This window comes from Watersipora subatra, chromosome 11 (assembly GCF_963576615.1).
Source record: "Watersipora subatra chromosome 11, tzWatSuba1.1, whole genome shotgun sequence".
In the NCBI taxonomy this organism is placed as follows: domain Eukaryota; kingdom Metazoa; phylum Bryozoa; class Gymnolaemata; order Cheilostomatida; family Watersiporidae; genus Watersipora; species Watersipora subatra.
In genome coordinates this window covers 4,572,350-4,578,349 of record NC_088718.1, presented here as the reverse complement: position 1 = coordinate 4,578,349, position 6,000 = coordinate 4,572,350, and the positions used below count along the sequence as shown (strand labels likewise).

Here is a 6,000-nt window from a genome sequence, read left to right as displayed (position 1 = left end):
TATAGCTGATCTTGTTTGACAACGTTGAAGTTAGTGTTTTGGAGGTGAGATAAGCTGTATCTTCAGCAAATGTAACTTGTGCTCCTGCTTCGGTGGCGGCACGAACGGAGAACAGATTTGTAGGAAATGTTGGTGCTAGTAATGCATTTGTAAGTGTGATTTTAGTCGGATTGTTTTCTGAGTCGTATATTACAAACTCTACATTTCCTCTGTTTGCAGCGAGTTCATTACTGCGACGGCCATCGGCGAGCTGTATGTAATGTTTACTCCAGTCGAATGTGTCGTCATATGTAGGAGAGCGTGTGGCCTCGTTTACGATATGACACGTAGCTCCACAGTCGACCAACAAGCTATTGTAAAAATTGTCTGTAAGTTTGTCGGTGTTAGTTATATTATCTGCATATGTTGTAGGGTTACAGTTGACTGTAGAGCTAAATGTTGATGTCGATGCACCGTCTGATGTGTGTTGGTAGCGGTCGGTTTCCTTTTTCATTTGGAAACATACGAGTTCAACGTGATCAGGCCTTTTACAAAATTCGCAGGCTAATTTTAACTTTGATCTGCACTCACGTGCTCTGTGATCTGGTTTCGCACATACCAGACATACCTGTTTGTTATTGTGCATAGGCGGTTTTGTCTTAGGCTTAGTCTTAGTGATATTGTCTAGGTTTAGTACTAGCTGCCATGGTGGTTGATTGCGTTGTAGTATTACGGGCAGCTTCGGTGTTTACCTGGTTACATAGTGCAGCTTTAAATTCGGTTAAGGACTTGTTCTGGTTGGTTTGTGTATGCACAACGACGAACGAGTTGAAAGCTGCTGGCCAACCTTTCAAAAGCATAGTGATTATAAGATTGTCAGATATTGTTTCACCAGCTGAACGTAAACCAGTAGCAGCTTTTTCGGCTCTAATCAAGTAATCGGTTACATCTTCTGTCTCTGTCATATGTATTGTAGTTAGCTCTTCATATAAAGTCATAATTTTAGGTTTCTCAGTACTAGCATAGTGTTGTCTGAGTAATAGCAAAGCTTTCCGTCCATCATCTTTGGCATTATTCATGATCAGTTGTAATGAACGTTCATCAATAACTTGGACAAGCTCTGCATATGCTTCCCTGTTTTTGTTTGCAAAGTCTGTGTCATCCTCTTCTTCAGCAAGAGGTAGTATGGCATTGTACATGCCTTTGTCTGTAGTGTATATATAGTTAGTAAAGCACGTTTCCCATATAGCATATGATTCCATCTCTTCATCAAAGTGCAGGCGACTTCTTGGCCCATAACCTGTTGAGTGAGTGAGTTTTCTGCTTTGGGTACTCATTCTGAGTAGAGATGATAGGAATCAGTGATGTAATATTCAGATTAACATATCGTGTATGTATTTGTACAACTATCGGCTTTTGCAGCATAATGGGAAGAGAGTTAAGTCGGCAGCTAATTAATCTAATAATCTAATTGGCTAATGTAGATAAACATATAAGTGTAATGATATGGATAACATATTGAGTTGTCTATACGGAGAGGGTAACTCCTAACTAGTCAGTCAGCTGTAGATTGTCTTTCAATAAATAATAAAAATATAAATAAAACATTCGAAGAATACATTGGCAATGTAACAGATGCAAAATTATCTGATGAAGGAAAAGGCTAAGATATAGATGATTTTCCATGTTCAATTGATGCCGAAGATGATTATGAAGAAACAATTGCAAGTTTAGAAGAGCAGAAATAGAGACAGCTGTTATATCTGATACCAGCCATGTACAGATAGACATAAAGAGAATAACAAGTTACAGCATTATTGCAAATTTCATAACAGATTGCCACAATTACAGCATCTACAAATTCTAAAGTTGAGATGATCACCATTACAAGCAGACTTCCATATTCAACCTACCCGTTGTACTACTAGGACATGGAGAACTTAGCATAAGGAAATATCAGATAATCACCAAAAGATTGTAGTCATGGCCCAGACTATAACAACTTGTGTCGTGCAATAATAAGATCTGCGTCTGATACTAATCTACAGCAGACCTGGGATTATGATTATAGATTACACATGTTGAAATCTCCGCTGACAGAAAACAGTAACAAGTAGTCAGACACCACCAAAATTACAAGGTTCACAACTAAAAACCTGAAACATATAGCTTCACTTCTAGACACTAAGGCTAATGCTGAATCAATATGAAAGGGCGAATATTCACTCATAATCCTCACTTTTTCATTACAGTTTCATCTTGGCAGACAGACATGGCAGCAGAGCAAACCGGAGAGTCGATTACTGAGAGAGCAAGAGGGTGACTATATTTTATGATCCGAAGTCTCAAACATTTACTTTCTTATTCTTATAATTTAGTCTAAAGGTATAACTATTATATCTGTTTCTTTTTTTTAAAATAAACATAGGGTTATGGGAAAACCCCTTGACATTCTTTACCTTAGGAATTTCATTTCTTTTTAACCTCTACATTGCAGCATTTGGAAAGGTCAATTGTAAGATCTTAGTAACATGTACATTAATCAACAAGATAAATTGATTAAAGCAGTCAATAATCAAGATCAGACCTTACCTAGGAGCTATTAGCAATAACTACTTGAAGCAGATCATCTGCGTTCGATAATAAACTGAGCCATTCCCAATATGTAGTAGAGTAATCAATATGATATTCCAGTTCTATCAATCACCAGCACAACATTGCATTAGGAAATTTCATTCATGAAAGTAAACTTCACACTCATAACAAAAAAAGTCGACATTCCTAATCACCCTCTGCTTTGTAAATGTTGTAAATTAGGTTCAGGAGACTACAAGTGTATTACTCAATTCGAAAACGATGAATCAGTCTCTGCAGATATGCTTGCTCTGAACTAGGCAGCCCTGAGTTAGATATTGCTATCTTAGCCAAGATTGAATGTGGGTCTCATGGTAGTAAACACACTGTTTCTACTAAAAGTGCTTGTAATCCATTTAGACAAAAAGCTAGAATTGAGTATAAACATCATAGTAAGCCAGTATGCAGACTGATTTTTGCATACATGCGCACTGTGTGTGTCAACACACTGGATACAATTGTAAATCGCTGCAAGTCAGTCTAATCAATTATTCCAAAGAAGTTCACATATGAACAGTCCGTATGCTTTCAAATAATCAAGAAAAGTTATCTGCAGCAGCACAGTTTAGTGCTTACCTGGTAGACTGAATAGAATATCCGGAGAAGCTACAGAAGTGTTGGCTTCACACATGACTAAATAATACGTCTACAGCCAATATTGTGAGGCAAGGTCTAATGCCGAATCTTTGAAAGTCAGCATCTCTAGTTTTAAACGACTTTGGAAGTTGCTGTTCCCTGGAGGATTCTGCTATAAACCCAAGTCAGACTTACGCTGAATTTGTCAGCGGAACAACAACATTATCTACCAGTAAGTATACGACTGTTTGCTAGTATATGCTAATGGTTGATGTAGCCAAAATCTTGAATTATCCTCATACAAAAATCTTTAGTATTTTTCTATTCAATAATTTAATGTTTGGTTTAGTTAGATTTAATAATAAATTATTTTCATATTAATTTTTTGGTGTTAAAGGTTTGATATAATCACTGTTGATGTACATCTAAATCTACTGAAGAAAAAGAAGCAGTGCTGAAGCAACAGGAAGTACCTCTAGCAGCTGCTTTCCAGGCTAGATTAGATTACAGAAATATGGTAGCCATATCTAAATCAGAAAAATGCATGCACATTTCATTTGATACGGCACAACAGGTGCATTATTCATCAAACTCATTACAGCCAGGACCTGTATACTTCGAGACACCAAGAAAGTGTGCAATATTTGGATTCACAGATGAATCCCTATCGCGCCAGATAAACTTAGTTGGTGAGGCGGTTAGCATTAGCCTGTCTTGACAAGCTGTTGTTTTTGCGTAGTTGTCCCCCCGTCGAGCGGCGAGCAACAACGATCAGCAACTGTTGTTGCTCGCAGCTCGACGGGGGGACAACTACGCAAAAACAACAGCTTGTCAAGACAGGCTAGGTTAGCATAGGCAAAGGGTGCAACAGTGTGATATCGAATCTACATCACTACTTGGAGACAAACCAGTCTATACATACATATATATAATTATATATGAATATATATATACACATAACTATATATATATACACATGTATATATATTTAACATATTATGCAGAACTACTTCGAGACAAACCAGTCTGCCGAATCTAAAAATTCGCTGATCATACATGCAGATAAATGCGCAAAACAAAATAAAAACAATTACATGCTGATGCACCTGTCTTGGAGAATGGCTAAAGGTTTTCATCAAAAAGTTGAGGTAAATTTTATAATAGTGAGGGACACAAAGTCTGTGCCTGTTTTTGGCATATTCAAAAGAAGATACCAGAACGAGTTTGTTCCATCATTGGATAAAATCAAAGAATGTTTGAACAAATCTTCTACTCTTAATTTGGGAGTTGTTAGCTCACAGGATGGAAAAATCCTTGTGCCTACATATGACTGGAGCTCAATCCTGACTACTACAGAAAAATTTCAGGAATCAAATCAGCACATCAGTTTGTATTTGAAAATCACAAGAAAATGTAACAATTAGACAATTCAGCCATTCATCTCTCTGTGCTACTCAGTCTTCAGTATAAAACCAATTGAAAACTTTCTGCCTGATCAGCTGATGCCACTTGGATTGCCAGTTAATCGACAGCATTACCAGTACGACAATATACGATAGTTTTGCAAGGAGCTTTGCCGTGACTTAGTTTGTCCCACTGCGAAAATACCAATAAGCCTCACCAACACTTCTGATGCAGCTAGTACGGTCGAGTGTCCATCTAAACCATGAGTGGGCAACGCAATGGCCTGAAGACTACACGCTGCCCATGCATGATATAAATGACAGAGGAAAAAGTAATGGGAACTTCGCCACAACGCATTTTTAATTTTAACTTGATATTAAATATGAATCATTGCAATGAAAACATTTCTATTCAACTATTTAAATTTAAAATTAAGTTTTATTGGATTACCTACAGCATAAATTGAAAGGCATTTTTATGTTACATGTCAGCATATTCTTGTGCAATAACAAATCAAATTTTTAGTAACCAACAAACGTGGTTATCAACTTGTAGCTAATATTATTTATAGACATAAGAATTAGAACTTTCTAATCTAGATATTCCGATTTAGCATAAAATTGTGTCCTCGCATCTCCATAGTTGTTAAATTAGGGCTAAATTTAGTGGTGGTCTAACTATGGTGATCTAACTGTAAACAAATATTTACAACTCGTTTGGCTTTGCTTTTTAACCATTTAAAAAAAATGTGTGAAGACTTTTGACTATAACATGTGTTATAACCTACATAGAAATAAAAAAATTTGCAAGGAGATTTTTAGATTTTTTTCGGTTCAGCTGGAAAACTATCTAAACTCTGATAAATAATTTTCAACTTGACCCCACTTTTTGTGATTAAGACCAATTTACTAACTGAACTACCTCTAAATTTGTAAAATACAACTACGGGTACAACGTGCTTTGCAACGTGTGTTGCTCCTCTATCGCAACGGGCGTAGTACACATTAAAGACTCTGGTTTAAATTTTTTGTCATGATAGCCGTTTGCTTAGTCGCTTCCCTCAGAACAGCACAGAACTGTAGCGCATCACACAAACACTCACAAGTGTTGCATCTCTCAGTACGAGTTTTAATTCTTAACAAAATTTATGTCTTAAAACCTCAGTCTTTTTTGGTTTTTTTTCACATTTTTTATTTTATGTATACACAATTATATCTACTATCTTTTACACTTCTATTCACAGAGCCTGCCCAAACAAAAATTTTACCATGAAAAGTGATACAATAAAATGTTCATATACTAATGTCTGTTACATCTTGACATTTAAACCACGCTGTCCCCTCCCCCTCGGCTATCATATTAACACTGCTACCACTGTGACACCTATACTTTTCTTACACGTAATAA

At 36.5% G+C, this 6,000-nt stretch overlaps 1 long non-coding RNA gene across 1 annotated transcript; it reads left to right on the top strand.

Annotated features, from left to right (window-relative positions):
* LOC137408189 (uncharacterized) lies at positions 1-2,437 on the top strand. Its single transcript, XR_010980049.1, has 2 exons — positions 1-368; positions 2,232-2,437. It is a non-coding gene; the product is annotated as an uncharacterized lncRNA (long non-coding RNA).
* Positions 2,438-6,000: the final 3,563 nt, after the last annotated feature.